We start from the raw sequence: 21853 nt of genomic DNA on the forward strand, positions 1-21853 counted from the left end.
TTGTGGAGTTCAACCAGGCTGACATCCAACTTATTCATGTGAAAGTTTACAACAAACTGAGAAAATGAACCTGGAAGTGAGATTGCAAGACCAAGTCTTGAGTTAGTTCCCCATCCATGTTAAAACCAAGTTGTCCAAGACGTTCAATCAAATTGATCATCTTAAGTACATGGTCATTCACAGATGATCCCTCAGACATCCTACAACCGAACAGCTCCTTCGATATCTCAAATCAAGCTGTCCTCCCTGCCATATCATACAACTCTTGTAGATGCGTAAGGATAGTGTGAGCATCCATATGCTCATGCTGCTTCTGTAGTTCAATGTTCATGAAAGCTAGCATGATACATTGAGCAACATTTGCATCATCTATCCACTTACGATACACAACATGTTTATCATTATGTGCATCGTCAGCAGGTTCAGCAGGCTTAGGTGAGTCAAGCACATATTCCAGCTTCTCAACCCTGAGAACAATTCTTAAGTTTCGAAGCTAGTCAGCAAAATTAGGACCAGTCAACTTGTGAGCATCTAGTATGCTCCGGAGTGATAGTGCAGAAGACATAAGATATATAGTAAATCTGTAAATGATGAACAGATAACAACACTTAGCAAATATTCAATTTCATTTCAAAACACTATATGAATCGGGTCTTTATTCATAAGTGGCTCCAACTAGTTTATCTAATTTATACAACCCCCTAAGTGAAAAATTAAGCATTCATAATGCTAGTGGGAATAGGGATCCTACATTCTATCACACAACCTCGGCTGTAGCACGAAATGTCATGTGATGTTCAATAGGCAGACAGCTCTTGTCAATTACATCTTATGTTATTCCCTTATAAAATTTTAGCCTCTTGAATAATTAAGTCATGGCTGTAGCATGACATAGTCAATATTCTAAGTCAAGTCTAACCCAACATTTTGTACAATTGAATCAGTCTCCAACGGCCCACGGCTGCAGCACGTAACGACCTTTAGATTCTAATTCAATGTACATATTTCTATGTAATAGACAAGTATTTCTTATTTCAAAATCAAAGCCCTCGGCTGTAGCACGAAATGATAATGATTTAAAAATAAGAACTACTATCTACCATGTTGGAAAGCTATAACCGACAAAAGCTCGTTGTGTCATTGGCCAATTACTACTTGATATTATTTATTTTAGAGGGATTATATTATGTTACAATCATAATCATATTATAGAGAGATTCTTCCTTTTAAATTAAATATTTCAAATCAATAATCGATAATCAGATGATTCCCAGATCGGGGGGAGCAATCTCAAGAGGCGTCACTTAATACCCCTTTCTTACAGATCGAAATCTGCTTTTGACAGAATCATCATTTCTCTCAAAATTGAAAATTTATATTTAATTACGTGTTTCATAAACACAAGAATCTCATGATTGTATTCATAATATTATTGTTAAGGCAAAAAACGATTCCTATTCTAGATTTTCTAGAGCACGCCTTATTTTGATTTAAGTTCACCTAAATGTATCATCGCATGGTAAACATAGGCATATACCTCGTATATAAAAATAAATAAGCAAGTAAGCATGCAAGTAATATCATGTCACACATTGATATAATGATGTATGGATTTATTATAGCATTTAAAAGCATTTAAAATAATTAAAACATGCTTTAAAATACTTTCGGGAATATAAACAGTTCAAAACTTTTATATAAAAAATATTTGACCATTCTATTAGATTCGTCTCGGAAAAATGAATCAAACAATATATTGCACGCCCAAAACGGAGTTACGAAACTCCCAAAAAATCAAATTTAATTTGGACAGACGGGCTGTAACGAATTACGGGAATGCGTTACAACACTATTAAGCCCTTATCGGGTGTAACGCATTCCGTAAATGCGCAACAGGGTGTAACGCATTTCCGAATTGCGCGACACCCCCTGGTGATTGCGCTTCACGAGCCTGGCACAACCGACCGTTGCTATTCACTTTTTTTTTCTTTTCTTCCCTGCCGTTGTCAGCTCCTGTCGTTACAAAGAAAAAGTCAACCCCCTTTCCTTTACTCCCTTAATTAATAACTTTTATTAATATGGTCATTATTTTAATTTTACTATTAATAAATTAATTAACATTTAATTAATAAAAATCAAAATAATATAATTTCTTAAATCAGGCAGTAGCAGAAAATTATCATATCAGCCAGGGGTCCTTGTGCAAATTTTAATCATATTTTTATTTACATGCATAATTATTTCATGAATTTTAGTTAAAACAATTTTTAAAAATTCATAACAAATAATCTACACATCACAAAATTATGAAAAAAATACCTAGATCATCTACAACACTTGTAGAACCCAGATCAGTACTCAAGATCTAATTCAAAAATTATTTCGAATTAATTCATAAATAAATCTAAATAAACTTGCAAAAATCATAACTAATCCGTACATGTATAAAAAAAATCTGAATTTTTTATATGAATCTCTATATGCAAAACCTAGCTCTGATACCATTGAAGGAATTTACGGATGAGCGGAAGCGTGATATAACAATTATTCCGTAAAAACCATGTATCGCACATATAGAAAAACGTATAAATCAAAATAACGGAGGAACCGTAACCATACCTTAAAATCGGAGCTTTATAAAATGGTTGCTAGCAGTTGCTTCTCAGTGTGTGAAGCACTCTACCGGTATCCACCAAGAATAATCCTCTTCGATGAAGCTTTTTATAAAACCAAGCTTTTATAAAAATGGAATTTTGGGAGAGAGAGAGAGAGAGGAAGAAGAGGGAGGATAGCTTCTTCTTAGATTTTTCACAAAAACCAAGTGTATATTTAGAATGAGCCATCTCATTCTATTTATAGGGCTCTCCTAGGGTTTTTATAATATATCAATATATATATATATTAGCCCCACATTTTATCTTTATAAAATGCTTTAATAACAATTAAAACTATTTTAATCATTATTTTTTTTCTAAACTATTTAGAAAATAATTCTCTCTCTCATTATTTCATCAAAGAAAATATTCTTTTATGGTGTGACCCTGTAGGTTCAATATTATGTCGGTAGTAGAAATAAATAATAATAAACTTCTATTAATTATTTACATAAATACTAAAATTCATTAAATATAATTAACTGATTAATTATATTTATTCTACATCCTGAGTGATGCTTCTCAACATATCGCGACTATCCGGATAATATGAATTCACTGCTTTGAATACCAAGAACCTGTCAGTGACTATTTACCGTACAATGAACTCCTTCTACCCTTACAATATCCCGATTAAATACAAGGCATGGATCTCGTGGCAGGCCTATAAAATTTAATCATATGATTTCTTATTCATAATGCAAAGTTCATATTAATGCAAATTAGAAACTCCTTTCTAATGCCATACACTCTGGCCAGAGATTCCAGAACTCGCATACTAAGAATAACATATGATATTCTCTTCCTATACTAGAAGGGGTAGATCCTCTATTGACGTTAACTATCTCTATACACAAATCCCTATGCCCAGAATAGACCTAATGGATGTCCTTGAGACTAAGGACTAAACCAAAGCACAGTTCATTATATACAAGATAACTTTAACGATCTCAAGTCTAAGGACTCTTATACAACTATCACTCAGTGAATAACTATTGACACGTGAGTAATCTCCATTAGTTGTTCAACTTATCGAGTCATGTTCAGTGAACTTATTCCCTAATAAGCACCTACATACTAGCTATAGTGTCACCACATAAATTCCTATGAGAACAGACATCCTTCTGAAGAGAGCAAGCATAGTATGTACCAATTTTTGCGGATCTACTAACATCCGATTAGTTATCCTATGATCAGGAACTGTTTAAGTCTAGAGTTATCATCTTCTAGATCTCACTATTATAATATCATTATAATTCTAGAAGCTTTACTCTAAACTATGGAGCATCTAATTTAAAACACTTTAAATAGATAAAGCCCATAATAAAACCAAAATAAGTCTTTTATTAATTTCAATGAAATCAAATAGGAATACAATAAAATTCTTCCTAACTCATCATACATGATTGGATTTGGGTAAACACTTTCACCTACGCCTTGCCTTTTCTGCTCACATACCATAAGTATATATCAATACTCAACTCATATGATTCTATTCAGTATACACTTATATCTACCCTTTGTTTTACCCAAATCTGACTAACGGATTGATACTCATGCTAAAAACAAGTAAACACTGAACATATAGACCGACAGTCAAACAAACAAGTCACATATAACACATAGCACGTCGAACAATCAATGAAATTTCATTTATTAGGAAATCTCGAGTCTCGAACAGTCTTTCGGGTATTTAATATGATTTTTAAAACATTTTTCGGAGTCAAAACGGGTCGTTGGGTTAATTTTAAAGCAATAAGCAGGGTTCGGTTGGCCAAATCTGGCTTCAAAGTAATTTTATAATAATTATCGAGCCTTGAAAACAATTTAAAATAATATATTAAAGCTCAAAACTATTTTTCGGAATTTTGAAATCATTAATAAATAATTAAATCTTATTAAATAATTAATTAAAATCAATTAATAATTAATTAAATCAATTAATCAACTAATTTTTGAATTAATTGACCAATTAACTAAATAATTATTAACTAAAATTAATTAACTACTTAATTCAGACGATCCAGCGATGTTCAGGCCACCACCACCTCCAGATCACATCTACACAACACCAGGAACACAACCATGCCATCAATTCAGTCTAATAATCCTTGAGTTGGCCGGAAATTGGCCGAGAAGTTTGCCGGTTTCCGGAGAGCTCGACGTAAACTTCAAATGACAACTCCCTCCTCTACAAACCTCGTCGATTTGCAAGACTTATACGAATCGATTGCAAATTTCACAAGGAACACAACCCACCCCTCTAGAACATCTATCTATCCCGAAATAAGAAACCCCCAAATTCAATCAAGAACATTCAAACGAATTATAAACCCTAATTTCAAAATTCGAAAATCAAACTCAATTTTGAACATGTTATTGAACTCCAAATCAGTCATATAACATATCAAAATCATCAGGAAAACAAGCTCTACAACAAGCAAGCATCAAATCATTCAAATAATCATCCGAACAGAAATTCATATTTTTAATCAAAATAATTCAAAAATAAATAAAAATATATAAAATCAACCTTTGATTCTGTAGTAAAACGAGTTCTGGAATCTGATAGAACACTTCAAAACCTTCGTTTTGGTTACTAGAGCTTCCCGAGCAGATTTCAATAACACTTTGATTTTGCAGTTTGATTCTCAGAAAGGTTTATGAATATAGTATTTTCTCTGTAAAATTATATAATTACTGTTTGCAAATGATTTTCGGTACGAAATAAAATACGGTAAAGTCTATTTATAATTATGGAAAACTAGTATCCCGTTGGATCTTTCCGGATATATAGTACGTTTATTTATAAAAACGGATCCGAACGGTATCGGTTTTCGGGATAATTATCCAAATTAGTACAATTTGTACTGCGGTCTTGGTCTCAGCGCCTGGTTACACGTATTACGAGGTGATAATTATAATAGTTTAATAAAAAGATCCCGTTTATTAAAAATACGAGTTTTATCAATTACCGAAATAAATTTTGTATCGAAAATATTGCGCTGGGACCCGCACAGGACAAACCGTACGCCGGATCGAAAAAGTTGAAACATGGAAAATGCTCGAAATATTGCAATTAAGTTAAGAAGGAGTTCTCGGAAGAGTTTCGGGTTATAAAAATGTAAGAACGGGTGAAGTCGGCTGGTTCCCGATTATATAAAATAGTTTATAATTACTCGGAAAAAGAATTTATAAAATCCATAAATTTCCTATAAAATCATAAATCAACATAAAAATAAATAGGAAGATATGACAATTATCTATATTTTATTTTGGACATATATAAATTAAAATACTCAATTTATATTATTTTTAAACATCCAAACACATATACCACTTAACAAATAATTTATAGAATAAATACTGAACATGCATAATATTTATTTGTTAGCAAAATAATTACACGATATATCCCAGATATTACAAAAAGTATGTTAGAAGATTTTTCAGAATTGAAGACCAGCTTAAAATCTCAAGTAATGAAACTCTCAAAGAGATGCAGGAGATGTTGAACATCAATGAAGAAAATGAAGCTGAATTCTACAGACAACTCCAACTTCAGATTGAAGAAAACAATGAGAAGTTGGGGAGGAAAATAAGGGAATTAAGGAAAAGAAAGTAATTGCCCAGTCTAGGGGAGCACCTTGATAATGGCATGTAAACTTCTTTAACCTTCTTCGTACAGTTCAATTTTAATGCAGCATTTTGCAGTTTATCTACCTTTTACTGTATTATTTTTATAGGTTCTTTTGTTATCATCAAGTCAACCTGAATTTATGCCTATAATTTCATTAGACATAAATTGGGGAAGATTGTTAGGAATATGTTGTAGTCTTGATGATAATTCACCAAAACACCTTAAGTAGATTTATTGAGTGTCAATTAGTAGCCTTCAATGGATAACCATAGTTATCTATTCGTTGAAGGAGTAGCTTACATGAATAAGTATGTAGCACATTCTGTACACTATGATAGCTATGGGGTTTGGGAGTTATTGTAGTTTCTAAGTCATGTTGACAATTAACAAGATATATAAAATAGACGGGCTAAGTGTAAATATAAAATGCCTTGTAATTTTGTATAAGTGAAAGAGTATCAACTACTAAGGAAACACCTCCAACTGCTAAACTACAAGCTTAACAGATGACTCAATATGCCTTCAATGGATAAGCTAGTCAAGAGGCCTTCAACGGATAACAGGTAAAGCTGTCAACGGATGCTATCAAGAAAGCTTCAACGGATAACACTTATAAAGTGTCAACGGATAACTTCTACGAAGCTTCAACGGATGATCTACAAGATAGCAGTTGATAGTGACTTGACAGATCTGGCAGAGTCACATGAGTTGATAGTGCACAAAAGGAATGTGGCAGCTTGAATACATGTTTTAGAAGAAAATTAAGCATTTTCATTTCCATACAAAACAAGCTCGTTCAAAGATGTTGTATCTTACTTGGATTGCATTGGAAAGATAAATGAAGAAGCATGTTCTTAGACCTAGCTGAAGGGTTTTTAGCACATAAACGCAACAAAAACGTAAATTTAAATCTTAAAAAACCGAAAACCTCCGCAGGATCCATGCGAAAAATGATATTTAATTCGTAGTTCAGTATGTTTACCTTAAGAAGCTTTACGTTAATGGAAAGATGGAGGTCTTTAATAGCGATCCAAGAACGATGAACGGAAATCCCTAGCAGCTGCTCCTCAAGTGGGAAGCACTCCACCGGTATCCACCAAGAGTACAATGTGATGGAGGAGGAAGAGGTTGAGAGAATTAGTTGCCTCCCACTTGTTCTACTTTAGAATTAGGATTAATTATTTGGGTTGAGGCAAATAGGGTTTATAATAGTATATTTATAGGCAAAATTTTCAGCTGAAAATTTTCCATAAAATATTATTATTATTAACCCTTTAATTGATTATTCTTATTAACCAATTAACTAATAATTAAAACATATTTTAATCATTAATCCCTTTTCTAAACACTTTAGAAAAATAATTCTCTCACTTGATTTAATTTCCAAAATTAAATTCTTAATTAATAATATTAAGAATTAATTAAATCTCATTTAATCAATTATTAAATATGCTAATTAATTATTTATTTCACAAATAAACAATTACCAACCATTATTAATTAATTCCTCCACCATTAAATTATTCTCTTTTATGGTGTGACCCTGTAGATTCAATATTAAGCCGGTGGTAGAAATAAATAATAATAAAACTATTTTATCATTATTTATATAAATTCTCTAATTCATTAAATATGATTAATTAATAAATTAATCATATTTATTCTACATCGTGAGGGATACTTCTCAGCATATCGCGACTATCCAGATAATACGAATTCACTGCTTAGAATACCAAGAACCTATTCAATGAGTAGTTACCGTACAATCAATTCCTTCTACCCTGCAATGTCATGATTAAATACAAGGCATGGAACTTGTGGCAAGCCTATCTTATTTAATCATTTGCTTTCCCATTCACTATGCTTAGTTCTATTTAATGTAAATTAGAAACTCCTTTCTAATTTCATTCACTCTGGCCAGAGATTCCTGAACTAGCATAAGTGGATCAATATTGAACATTCTCTTCCTTCACTATAAAGGGTAGATCCTTTATTGATCATACACTATCTTCATGTACAAATTTCTATACCCAGTAAAGCCCTTATAATTGTCCTTGGATACTAAGAACTAAACCAAAGCATAGTTCAGTGTACACAAGATGGCTATGATGACCTCAAGTCTAATGATATTTATACAACTATCACTATGTGAACAACTGCTGACACGTGAGTGAACTCCATCAGTTGTTCAGCTGTGTGATTCATGTTCAGTAAACTTATTCTATAATAAGCACCTACATACTAGCTATAGTGTCACCACACAAATGTCTATGAGAACAGACATCCTTCATAATGAAGCAAGCATAGTATGTACCGATCTTTGTGGATTACTAATTACCAGTTAGTAATCCTACGACCAGGAAATATTTAAGTTTAGAGTTATCATCTTTTAGGTCTCATTATTATGATCTCATCATAATCCATAAAAAGCTTTACTCTAGACTATGGTATATCTTATTTAAACACTTAAATAGATAAAGCCCGCAATAAAACCAAAACAAGTCTTTTATTAATATCAATGAAATCAAAACATATTACATAAAAGTTATTCCTAAATCATCATACATGATTGGACTTAGGACACATCTCTTTCAATCTCCCACTTGTACTAAAGCCAATCACTCTGGTATCTAATACCCATCTTGTCTTTATAACAATCAAAGTGACTTTGAGAAAGTGGCTTCGTGAGTGGGTCTGCTACGTTGTTATGTGTGTCAACTCTCTTGACGTCTCCTCTTTTAATACAATACAATAAATGCTACCGCGCTCCCACTAACCTTTTTGTAGACACATGGTTCATCTATGTTTTTGATAAAACCAAACTCTTTGATTGTCTCATCAAAACGGATGTTCGATCTACGAGAAGCTTGCTTTAAACCATAAATGGTTCGCAGCAGCTTACACACTAGGTGTTCATTTCCCTTGGAAAGAAAACCCTCTGGTTGTGTCATATACACTTCCTCTTGAAGTTTCCCATTGAGGAAGGCCGTTTTCACGTCCATTTGCCAGATCTCATAGTCGTAGTAAGCAGCAATCGCAAGCAAAATCCGAATTGATTTTAACAGGGCTCCAGGCAAAAAAAGTTTCATCAAAGTCAATCCCTTGCCTTTGTCTGAATCCTTTTGCCACGAGCCTGGCCTTATAGGTCTCCACCTGCCCATTTGCTCCAATCTTTCTTTTGTATACCCACTTGCACCCAATAGGCTTAACACCTTCAGGCGCCTCAACCAGAGTCCATACTTGGTTGGTATACATAGATTCCATTTCGGATTTCATGGCACTATGCCATTTCTCTGAGTCAACACTACTCATAGCCTCATTATAGGTCACATGGTCGTCATCATCAATTATTGACAACTCATTGTCATTCTCAATGACAAGGCCATAATACCTCTCAGGTTGGTGAGACACTCTCCCTGACCTACGAATGGGCTGTTCCACAGAAGGTTGTTCAGTCTTAACAGGTGTTTCCACTTGATCCGTAGTAGTTTGTGCTTCTTGAACTTCATCAAGTTCAATTTTGCTCCCACTGTTTCCTTCAAGGATAAATTGCTTTTCCAAGAAGGTAGCATGTCTGGAGACAAACACCCGATGATCAGTGTAATAGTAATACCCTAAAGTCTCTTTAGGATATCCCACAAAATTACATTTTACAGATCGAGATACCAGCTTATCAGGGTCAACTTTCTTGACATAAGCTGGACATCCCCAAATCTTAATGTGTTTAAAACTCGGTTTCCTTTCTTTCCATATCTCATATGGAGTTTGAGGAACAGATTTGGAAGGCACCTTATTCAGTAAATATGCTGAGGTTTCCAATGCATAAACCCACAGGAATACTGGAAGATTCACATAACTCATCATGGACCGAACCATGTTTAACAAAGTTCGATTTCTCCTTTCAGATACCCCATTCAACTGTGGAGTATATGGAGGAGTCCACTGGGAGACTATACCATTTTCTTTGAGATAAGCTAGAAACTCTCCATTCAAGTATTCACCAGCTCGATCTGATCGAAGAGTTATAATACTATGTTTGGTTTGTTTCTCCACTTCATACTTAGATTCTTTGAACTTTTCAAAGGCGTCAGACTTGTGTTTCATCAAATACACATATCTGAATCTAGATCGATCATCTATGAAAGCAATGAAGTATGAAAATCCACCCATGGCTTTCGTAGACATTGGTCCACATACATCTGTGTGTACCAATCCTAGCAAATCTACAGCCCTCTCTCCATGTCCACTAAATGGAGATTTGGTCATTTTACCCAATAGACAAGACTCGCATGTAGGATATGATTCAAAATCAAAGGGGTCAAGCAACCCTTGCTTATTCAATGTCTGCAGTCTATTTTCAATAATATGACCAAGTCCGTAGTGCCACAAGAAAGTGAAATTTTCATCATCCCTTTTTCTTTTATTAGTATGTTCAATTTGTAGTAAATTATGCTCTACGTCACATACATACAGACCATTGTTTAAAATACCATTTCCATAAAGAACGTTATCTCTAAGAATTGAACATTTATTATTCTGAATAACAAACGAAAATCCAGCCAAGTCTAACTTGGAATAGAAATAATATTCCTCATAATCGAGGGAACAAAATAACAATTATTTAGAACAATAGTCTTGCTCGTAGGCATATGTAAATGAAATAATCCTACAGCTTCAGCAGCAACTCTTGCTCCATTTCCCATCCATAGAATCACCTCCTCTTCTTCAAGAGTCCTACTTCTCCTTAGTCCCTGCAACGAATTGCAAATATGAGAACCACAGGCGGTATCTAATACCCAAGTAGAAATATGACTTAGTGACATATTAACTTCGATCATGAACATACCTGAATCAGAAGCGGTAGTCTCACTACCCTTCTTCTTCTTCAATTCTGCAGGGTAAACCTTGTAGTTCCTCTTCCAGTGCCCCACCTTGTTACAGTGAAAGCAAACAACTTTGCTCTTGGGGTCTTCATCTTTTGGTGGAACCGGATTTTTTTCACCTACTTTCTTCTTCTTGGAAGGGTTTTTCTTCCTTTTCTTAGGTTTGGAACCTTCATCAATTAGAATAACAGAACTCTTCTTAGGGGGGACTTCGATTCCGCAGTCTTCAACATGTTGTGGAGTTCTGGCAGGCTGACATCCAACTTATTCATGTGAAAGTTCATAACAAACTGCGAGAATGAACTCGGAAGTGATTGCAAGACCAAGTCTTGGCTCAGCTCCCCATCCATGGCAAAACCAAGTTGTCCAAGACGTTCAATCAAATTGATCACTTACGTACATGGTCATTCACAGATGATCCCTTAGACATCCTACAACCGAACAGTTCCTTCAAAATCTCATATTGAGTTGTTCTCCCTGCCACATCATACAACTCTTGTAGATGCATAAGGATAGTGTGAGCATCTATATGCTCATGTAGCTTCTGTAGCTCAATGTTCATGGAAGCTAACATGATGCATTGAGTAACATTTGCATCATTTATCCACTTACGATACACAACATGTTCATCATTATGTGCATCGCTAGCAGGTTCAGTAGGCTTAGGTGAGTCAAGCACATATTCCATCTTCTCAACCCTGAGAACAATTCTCAAGTTTCGAAGCCAGTCAGCAAAATTAGGACCTGTCAACTTGTGAGCATCTAGTATACTCCAGAGTGATAGTGCAAAAGACATAACGAATATACTAAATCTGTAAATGATGAACACATAACAACACTTAGCAAATATTCAATTTCATTTCAAGACACTATATGAATCGGGTCTTTATTCATAAGTGGCTCCCACTAGTTTATCTAATTTATACAACCCCTAAGTGAAAATTAAGCATTCATAATGCTAGTGGGAATAGGGATCCTACATTCCATCACACAACCTCGGCTGTAGCACGAAACGTCATGTGATGTTCAATAGGCAGACAACTCTTGTCAATTACATCTTATGTTATGCCCTAATAAAACTTTAGCCTCTTGAATAATTGAGTCACGGCTGTAGCACGACAAACTCAATATTCTAAGTCAAGTCTAACCCAACATTTCGTACAATTGAATCAGTCTCCAATGGCCCACGGCTGTAGCACGTAACGACCTTTAGATTCTAATTCAATGTACACATCTCTATGTAATAGATAAGTATTTCTTATTTCGAAATCAAAGCTCTCGGCTGTAGCACGAAACGACAATGATTTAAAAATAAGAACCACTTTCTACCATGTTGGAAGGCTATGACCGACACAAGCCCGTTGTGTCATTGGCCAATTACTACTTGATATTATTTAATTTTAGAGGGATTATATTATGTTACAATCATAATCATATTATAAAGAGATTCTTCCTTTTAAATTAAATATTTCAAATCAATAATCGATAATCAGGTGATTCCCAGATCGGGGGGAACATTGTCAAGAGGCGTTATTTAATACCCCTTTCTTACAGATAGAAATCTGCTTTTGACAGAATCATCCTTTCTCTCAATATTGAAAATTCATATTTAATTACGTGTTTCATAAACACAAGAATCTCATGGTTGTATTCATAATATTATTGTTAAGTCAAGAAACGATTCCTATTCTAGATTTTCTAGAGCACGCCTTATATTGATTTAAGTTCACCTAAATCTATCATCGCATGGTAAACATAGGCATATATCTCATATATAAAATTAAATAAACAAGTAAATGTAAAGTGCAATAAAGTAAATGTGTTTGGTTATGGCCCCATCCTATATGATCTTTATCAAGCTCATGATAAAGATCAAGGTCAATCTAATATGGTGATGGAAATAAATACAACTACTTATTACATAAGTCTTCTTCTTTTTAGACTTCTTGTATGCCTCGTCTTCTTCTTTGTATCACCTCCATTGTATAGCCTTCTTGAGTCTTCAATTACATTACATAGATTGAAAGTAAAACTAATCTAGTGAACTTACAAGAATAACTCGAGTTACATCCGAGATTTATGATTACAAAGATTGACGATATGCAAGTCGTATTTAAAACCAAAACCATTACACTAAGGTCGAAAGACCATAACCATCCACCATGATCATACAACACATAAAAGCATGTTAAAACACATAATCTGATCTTAACATATCATATTATCCATGATCTAATTATAAAAAAAATATGACAAAAATCAGAATCAAATCAGAAAAACAAGAATCACTGTTTACGGGTAGTAAACGACGTCAAACGCCTTACAGACGAGTTGTTGATAGCTTTAGCTATCAGTTTTGTTCAGACGCTCCTTTACCTATGGAATAGGGTATTCGTTTGCGTAAATCGGACACCAGACCCAGATTTCAGCAAATCTGCAGCAGCCAATTCAGAATCCGTATCTAATATGATTCTCATAATTAGAACAAACATAAATCATGTATATATCAGTATATATACAGATTACATAATCATCTTATGATTATACAATTCACATAAATATCATATATTCAAAACCATACATATATAAGCATATTATATCAACATCAAATCATGGCGAATCACGTACATGCTCATATATCGAAAACAGTTAAACACATAAACGAATTAAAAACTTTTTACAAGTAGCTCTGATTCCATTGAAGAATTTTTAGCACATAAACGCAACGAAAACGTAAATTTAAATCTTAAAAAAAACCGAAACCCTCCGCAGGATCCATGCGAAAAATAATATTTAATTCGTAGTTCAGTATGTTTATCTTAAGAAGCTTTACGTTAATGGAAAGATGGAGGTCTTTAATAGCGATCCAAGAATGATGAACGGAAATTCCTAGCAGCTGCTCCTCAAGTGTGAAGCACTCCACCGGTATCCACCAAGAGTACAATGCGATGGAGGAGGAAGAGGTTGAGAGAATTAGTCCACCTCTTGTTCTACTTTATAATTAAGGTTAATTATTTGGGTTGAGGCAAATAGGGTTTATAATAGTATATTTATAGGCAAAATTTTCAGCTGAAAATTTTCCATAAAATATTATTATTATTAACCCTTTAATTGATTATTCTTATTAACCAATTAACTAATAATTAAAACACCTTTTAATCATTAATCCCTTTTCTAAACACTTTAGAAAAATAATTCTCTCACTTGATTTAATTTCCAAAATTAAATTCTTAATTAATAATATTAAGAATTAATTAAATCTCATTTAATCAATTATTAAATCTGCTAATTAATTATTTATTTCACAAATAAATAATTACCAGCCATTATTAATTAATTCCTCCACCATTAAATCATTCTCTTTTATGGTGTGACCCTGTAGGTTCAATATTAAGCCGGTAGTAGAAATAAATAATAATAAAACTATTTTATCATTATTTATATAAATTCTCTTCATTAAATATGATTAATTAATAAATTAATCATATTTATTCTACATCGTGAGGGATACTTCTCAGCATATCGTGACTATCCGGATAATACGAATTCACTGCTTAGAATATCAAGAACCAATTCAGTGACTAGTTACCGTACAATCAATTCCTTCTACCTTGCAATGTCACGATTAAATACAAGGGATGGAATTGTGTCAAGCCTATCTTATTTAATCATTTGCTTTCCCATTCACTATGCTTAGTTCTATTTAATGTAAATTAGAAACTCCTTTTTAATTTCATTCAATCTGGCCAGAGATTCCTGAACTAGCATAAGTGGATCGGCATTGAACATTCTCTTCCTTCACTGGAAGGGGTAGATCCTTTATTGATCATACACTATCTTCGTGTACAAATTTCTATACCCAGTAGAGACCTTATAATTATCCCTAGAGACTAAGAACTAAACCAAAGCATAGTTCAGTGTACACTAGATGACTATGATGACCTCAAGTCTAAGGATACATGTACAACTATCACTATGTGAACAACTGCTGACACGTGAGTGAACTCCATCAGTTGTTCAGCTGTATGAGTCATGTTCAGTGAACTTATTCTATAATAAGAACCTACATACTAGCTATAGTGTCACCACATAAATGTCTATGAGAACAGACATCCTTCATAATGAAGCAAGCATAGTATGTACCGATCTTTGCGGATTACTAATTACCAGTTAGTAATCCTACGACCAAGAAATATTTAAGTTTAGAGTTATCATCTTTTAGGTCTCATTATTATGATCTCATCATAATCCATAAAAAGCTTTATTATAAACTATGATATATCTTATTTAAACACTTAAATAGATAAAGCTCGCAATAAAACCAAAATAAGTCTTTTATTAATATCAATGAAATCAAAACAGATTACATAAAAGTTATTCCTAAATCATCATACATGATTAGACTTAGGACACATCTCTTTCACTAGCTAATAGAAATATTAGTCTTATCTTATTGCACATGTAAACTTGGGGAATATATAAACCAAGTGTAGCAAGTATTTTAGAACAACTAAGCACAACATGTAGAACAAGAAAGAACTAGAGAGTTTAGCAAGATGTATCTTTAGAAAGTACTCTCAAGTTCTAAGTTGTAAGAAATACTTGTAAGCAGCTGTGTGCATTTTGCATCACCTAGATTTTTTCAAATATACATCTCTAATGGAAAGACAAATCCACCAGAAAGTTTTTAAACTTATGTTTATTTACTTTGTGTTAGTATAATACTTTAAAGCTTTATCTGCATTCTTGCATATTCACAAAATACAGTTGTATATTTCGGAAAAAAATTTCAAAAAGCAAAAAGAAACCAAAATTCCATTCAACCCCTCTTCTGAAATTATGTTATTATATTGTTGAAAAATAACACATAAAAATTCTAATACAAGAAAGAAGAATAATGAAAGAAATAAACCTTATATATGTCTCTCAAAGCATAAGAAGATTCTTAATAATTAAATCAAGTCTTACATTCAGTTACATTGTGATAAAAAAAAAAATTCATCAACCGAAGACCTTTGTAAAAACTAAATATTTCACCCTCCTATTTTTCGTTTTATTTTATTTCAATAGATTACTCCAACCTTGAATCCAAGTCCAATAGATTTACATCAGTATGGGATTAAAGGTAGACCAACAGCAAAAATAGATACAATGGTACCTATACAATACTTTACTATATCATACTTTGTTGCTTCAACCTGAACCCTACGTGCATGAATCTTCTGATATCACAAATTATGAAACAAAATAATAAACATAAAAAATATTTCAAACTAAACCAATAAGTGGATAAACTTAAGAGTGATCATATACAAGAGTTTAACTAGTAATTAATGGTACTTACACGATCAAGTTTGTTATAAGGTTAGAAGTTTCTAGTCCCTGATTTGCTAGTTTATCTCGAATTCTCCTGCTAGGAATTGGTCATCCACGGAGTATTAATATTTAGCCCCATGTTCAAGTGCAATGCATGTCTATATATAGTTCAATAACTATAATATAAAAATATAACTACAAACGTACTACTCCAATGCATAGCTATAGGTGCACGGGACAAATGTATAAAAGGGTAATTGGATGTTTATTTAGAAAGCCGTTATAGTCAACTAAAACTTCTATTTTTTGTGGCAAATTATAATAGCGACTATAGCCATTTTAAATTTAGAATTGAATTTAACTTAATATTATATCGAGTGAAATAAAGCACAAGAAAGTGACTAATTTTTGTAAAGTAGACAACCGAAAGCAGAAAAACTTTTACAGGAAATAAGCATCCTTACTCACTTTCAAGGTTGAGATCCAACCATTTCCCAACATTGACTTTGTCAATTTTGTACCTATATTATAGTAAAGTTCAATATAAATTTATACACATACAGAAGAAGCAGTAGTTCGCATAAAAAACCTCAATTCACTGCGCATATTTTCTATATCAACCTCGAGTTTTTTAGCCTTATATTGAAATACTGAAAAATGGTATCCCTACTTCATCCCCGAGATTATGAAATTCATTAACCAGTGTTAAAAGTCAATATCTCAATTGCATTAAAAACTCAGATACTAGATAAACCAAGTCTCAAGAGACACTTCACTTTATATATTGGCAGAAGGAACTTCATATTTCTACAAGATATGAGTCAAATGTTTCTCTGAAGAGTTCATGCCAGGGACAAGTGAATAACATCTTAGTGCAAAGATCACAATTTTATTAATCCTAGAAGAGATCCTAATATGCATAATGGCTAGATAAAACCAATGGAAATAGGAATATATTTAATAAGGATTGCAGAAGGCCCCTTGCCATTACAAGTATCAATAGCAATGATAAAAAATACATGGAAGAAGAAACTTCTAGATGGTGATTCCGATTCTGAACCTTCAACAAACGGTACCTGGAGCATATCTAAGCATAAACCACCTCAGACCAATGTTCTTTAGTATAACGAAGGACCTCAAAAGCAGTTTTGTTAAGCACGCTTAAGCACTCACTTAATCGAGAAGCTATGCGATGTGAGGCTGAAGCGCCTCGATTCAATTATGCGATACAAAATTTGATGAAACACGCTTTTTGGTGCGCTTAAACGAGATGCAAGAAGTGCAAAAAAGTGTGCTTTTAAATTTTATATTGATTCTTCTTTCTTATATGTATATACTAATTCTTGAATGTAAACACATATACACACATATATAAAGATTGAGTTTTGATTTCTCATCTTCTTGGTACTAATTCTTGTACACAAACACACATATATATACACGAACTTGACACATATATTACTTAGTGTATATTTTTATTATACACATATTTGTTATACTGATACATAAAAGGACATATTTGTACAAATTATAACTAATTTATATATTTATGACTGATAGATGGCTGCTAAAAAAGACGTGGCATGGAAGTATGTGCGGAAAGTGATAGAGGGTTGTTCAGTAAAACTTAGTTATAATTTTTGTGAAAAAGAAACATCTGGTAGAGTATTTAGTTGATCATCTATATTATTTTTGTTACAAAGACTTCATATTTTGGCCTTAAATTTGAATCTGGTTATTATTAACATTTTATGACAATCTAATTTGTTGATTACATGTTAAATTTATTGTTATGCATTTTTTCAAACTATTGCATTTTTTTAAAAGTACAATTCTCGCGTTGCGCTTATGCTCCTGGAAGTCTTTGTGCTTCAGTATGCATCTAGCATTTAATAACACTGCTCAAGACACCAAGTGAAGTGACACAAGCATGGGTTTTACTTCACGGGGACTCTTGAATTCCAACTATCGCTTTTTGACTTTTTAAAACATTTAGGGACATGCTAGAAATTTTCAGAGATATGAGTAGTTTTCACAGATATGCTACATCACCGGTTGATTCATTCTACTTAAATAATTAAAGCAATTATATATTATGAGTAAGACAGCTACAACTCGATTGATGCTTTCTGATTTCTTTTCCCGATACATCAGAATAAGGAATGGTTGAACATCTTATAAACAAAAAGAATACCTCAAAGATTTAATGTTTTACAAACACTAAGGTTTGTAAATAAAAATATCTTGTAATCTGATGCTAGAATTTTTTTTATTTATACTGACGGTATTCCATTGATCTTGTTCAAAAATAAATAAATAAAATAACTATCTAGATGTCGTGGTTAAAAAATTAGAAGGTTATATTCTTGTCCCTCTTTGTTGTGTAAGATATGCCTGTATATAACAAGACTAAGTCATACTGACAACCCTAATAATAAGTTATATGATAATCTAATTTTGTATTCTGTAATTGTATTCCTTGAGTCTGTAACAATGTTAAGTAGATTAGACTCGAGGATTTTTTTGTGAACAACCTTGAAGCTAAGAAATAAACTCTGGAAGAAGATCCAATCATGATCATGCCTCAGAGAGAATTTAGCAGCTTGGATTTAAATAATATTATTCTAGGAAAAATGTTCTAAGTCAGATATCGACAAGTCACAGATCAAGGACTATCGAGAAGTTTGTCGAGATTCCAGTATTTTGTGACAACACAAGTGCCATTGCCATTACTGAAAATCATGTGCATCATTCAAGGACAAAGCACATTGACATCAAGTATCATCTCATAAGAGAGCATGTGATGAATGGTACTGTGGAACTTCATTTTGTTCCAAGTGAGCAGCAACTTGCACACATCTTTACCAAGCCATTTGATGAATTAACTTTTACTAGGTTGATAAATGAGTTAGGTATGCTGAACTACTCTTAATTTACTATTATTGATGTCTATGTAATTTGTAATGCAGCCATAAATAAATTTATTTTTCTTGAGGAAGTGAAATTTTGGCTAAGTCAAAATTACTCCTTCAACGGATAATCTTTATCCGTTGGAAGTCAAATATATTTCTGGATTTATTATCCTTCAACAGATAAAGGTGTTTGTGACATCCGTTGATCAATCATAACCGTTGATTCTAAATCTTTATCCGTTGATATATACTTACAGTCTGTGTGTATACGTTGATGGATAATTTTAAAATTTCTACAGTTTACTTTATTTTTAAATGGTTATCTTTGGGAATTATCATTGTGTATTTACTTTTATTTTTAATCATTTATTTGTCTTATTATGGGAAATTATAAAAGCCAATTTCATTTTCAGATCTCCCTTTTATCTTTCTCTAAATTCACAAGGCAAATTTACTGCCTTTCGTCTCCAAAACCCTCGTCTCTCTTTAACTGCAAAACTAGAAAAAATGGCACCAATTGTGAAGATTATATCCCAGAAGGGGTATGTAGATCAGAAGAACAACTTTGTAGCCCTAGTGGACAAGAGTGTTGCACATGAGGACTATCACTAGATGATGGAGTTCATTAGCAACTACAAGCTCAAGTATTCCATGCTCGAAGCCCCAGTTATCTACTGTGAAGTTGTTGAGCAAATTTGGACTACTGACGACTTTGATTCAAAGGACATGACCCTTACCTTTACTCTCAAAGGTAACAATTATTGTGTAAATTCTGATCCAGTTCGATCCTATTTCAAATTGCCTAAAAAACAAAATTGCTCCATACAATGACACTGATGTGATTAATATACTTAATTCCATGTGTTATTCTCTAGATACTGCCAGTCTGGGTAGTATTAAGAGGAAAGGACTTAAGAAAGAGTAAAGGTATTTGTGTGATGCTTTTATTAAAGTATTTTCTGGTAAAATTAGCAACTTTGATGTTATTACTTCTGTATTTCTGAACATGCTCTACATGCTATTATCTGATAAGTACTTTAATTTTAGCAACTCTATCATGCTAGAAATAGGGTATAAATTAGGAGACATTCAGAAAAGGCCTAGAAATGTGTATTATGCTAGATTTCTTATGATGCTAGCTAACCATGTTTCCAAGAATTTTGCAATTGAGAACCCCAAACAACAAGTTGGATTATTGGGTTCAAGAAAAGAGAGTTCTTACATATTTGATTAGGAACAATATTAACAATGAAGTGCCCCTCAACTATCTTCTCATCATTGATGAACCTCAGGTAAGTGAGGTAAATACTTCTATTTCCATGTCTTCCCAACCTCCACCTTTTTTACCTTCCACTGTGAATATGAAATCAAATCTGTGACAGTGACCAAAAAGATTCCTACCCATGCCACTAAAACTAAAATTTCCAAATCCAAAGGAAAGAAACCAACCTCCAGTGCCATTCAAAAGAAACTAGTTGTAAAAAACCATGAAGGCAGTTGAGGGGAGTTTACAGGTTGGTGAGAAAGGTGAGGGAAGGGTGAAAATCAAAGAAGCCCCAAGAAATAAGGAGGGTGAGGCAAGTGTAACTCAAGCTAGCCACACCACAGTCTCCCAACAGACCGTAGTTGTTAAAAAGGAAATTAGCACATCCCTAGTTGCATCCTCCCAAAAGGATGTGAAGCTCTCAACCAGGAGCACAAAACAAAGGGGGAAGGGACACTAAATACATAGCCCAAACATACATTAGAAAGAAGAATCTAAACCTATCGGGGAGTCAAAAGGTGCGCAAACTGTGCAATCTTAAGTCAAAGACTTGGTATCTGCACCTTCTCAAATTCAGCTTGATATGGCTCCAGTAAATGTGGATTCATAGTCCCACTCATTAGTAATTGATACACCTCAAACACAAAGCTCTCCAACCATCTCTTTGGATATGGACATGATTTCCACATCAATTCCTGATTCTCCATCTCTTAAACTTATGGAGGAGCCCAATAATCAAACAAATGATCATCATATAATTGATGATTTATTGGATCACTTGTCATTTCTTTCTCAAACTATTGAAGAGTCCGTGCACCAAAATCTAAAACCACTATCCACAGACTCAATAATAGTTTCAACCTCTATTCCCCTTATTTCTTCTTCATCAACAGATATCCATCATTGTTGATAGTGATTGTCCTTCAACAGATATACTTCACAGCAGTTATCCGTTGATAGACACAACTACACCTTCAACGGATATCTCACATCCATTGGCAGTCACTGCACAACCTGACATTTCAAAATCTATTACAAGTACAGATGACTTAGTAGTTGTTCAATCACTTTTAGGATTGAGGGAATGGAGTGAATTGAGTGAGAGGCTGGGTTGCTCCCAGGAAAAAAGAGAGGATAAGAGTTCATTAATGCATACTAATTCTTCCACTGTGGAAAAAGTGAGT

The sequence above is a fragment of the Apium graveolens genome, chromosome 4, assembly GCF_009905375.1.
Source record: "Apium graveolens cultivar Ventura chromosome 4, ASM990537v1, whole genome shotgun sequence".
Taxonomy (NCBI): Eukaryota; Viridiplantae; Streptophyta; class Magnoliopsida; order Apiales; family Apiaceae; genus Apium; species Apium graveolens.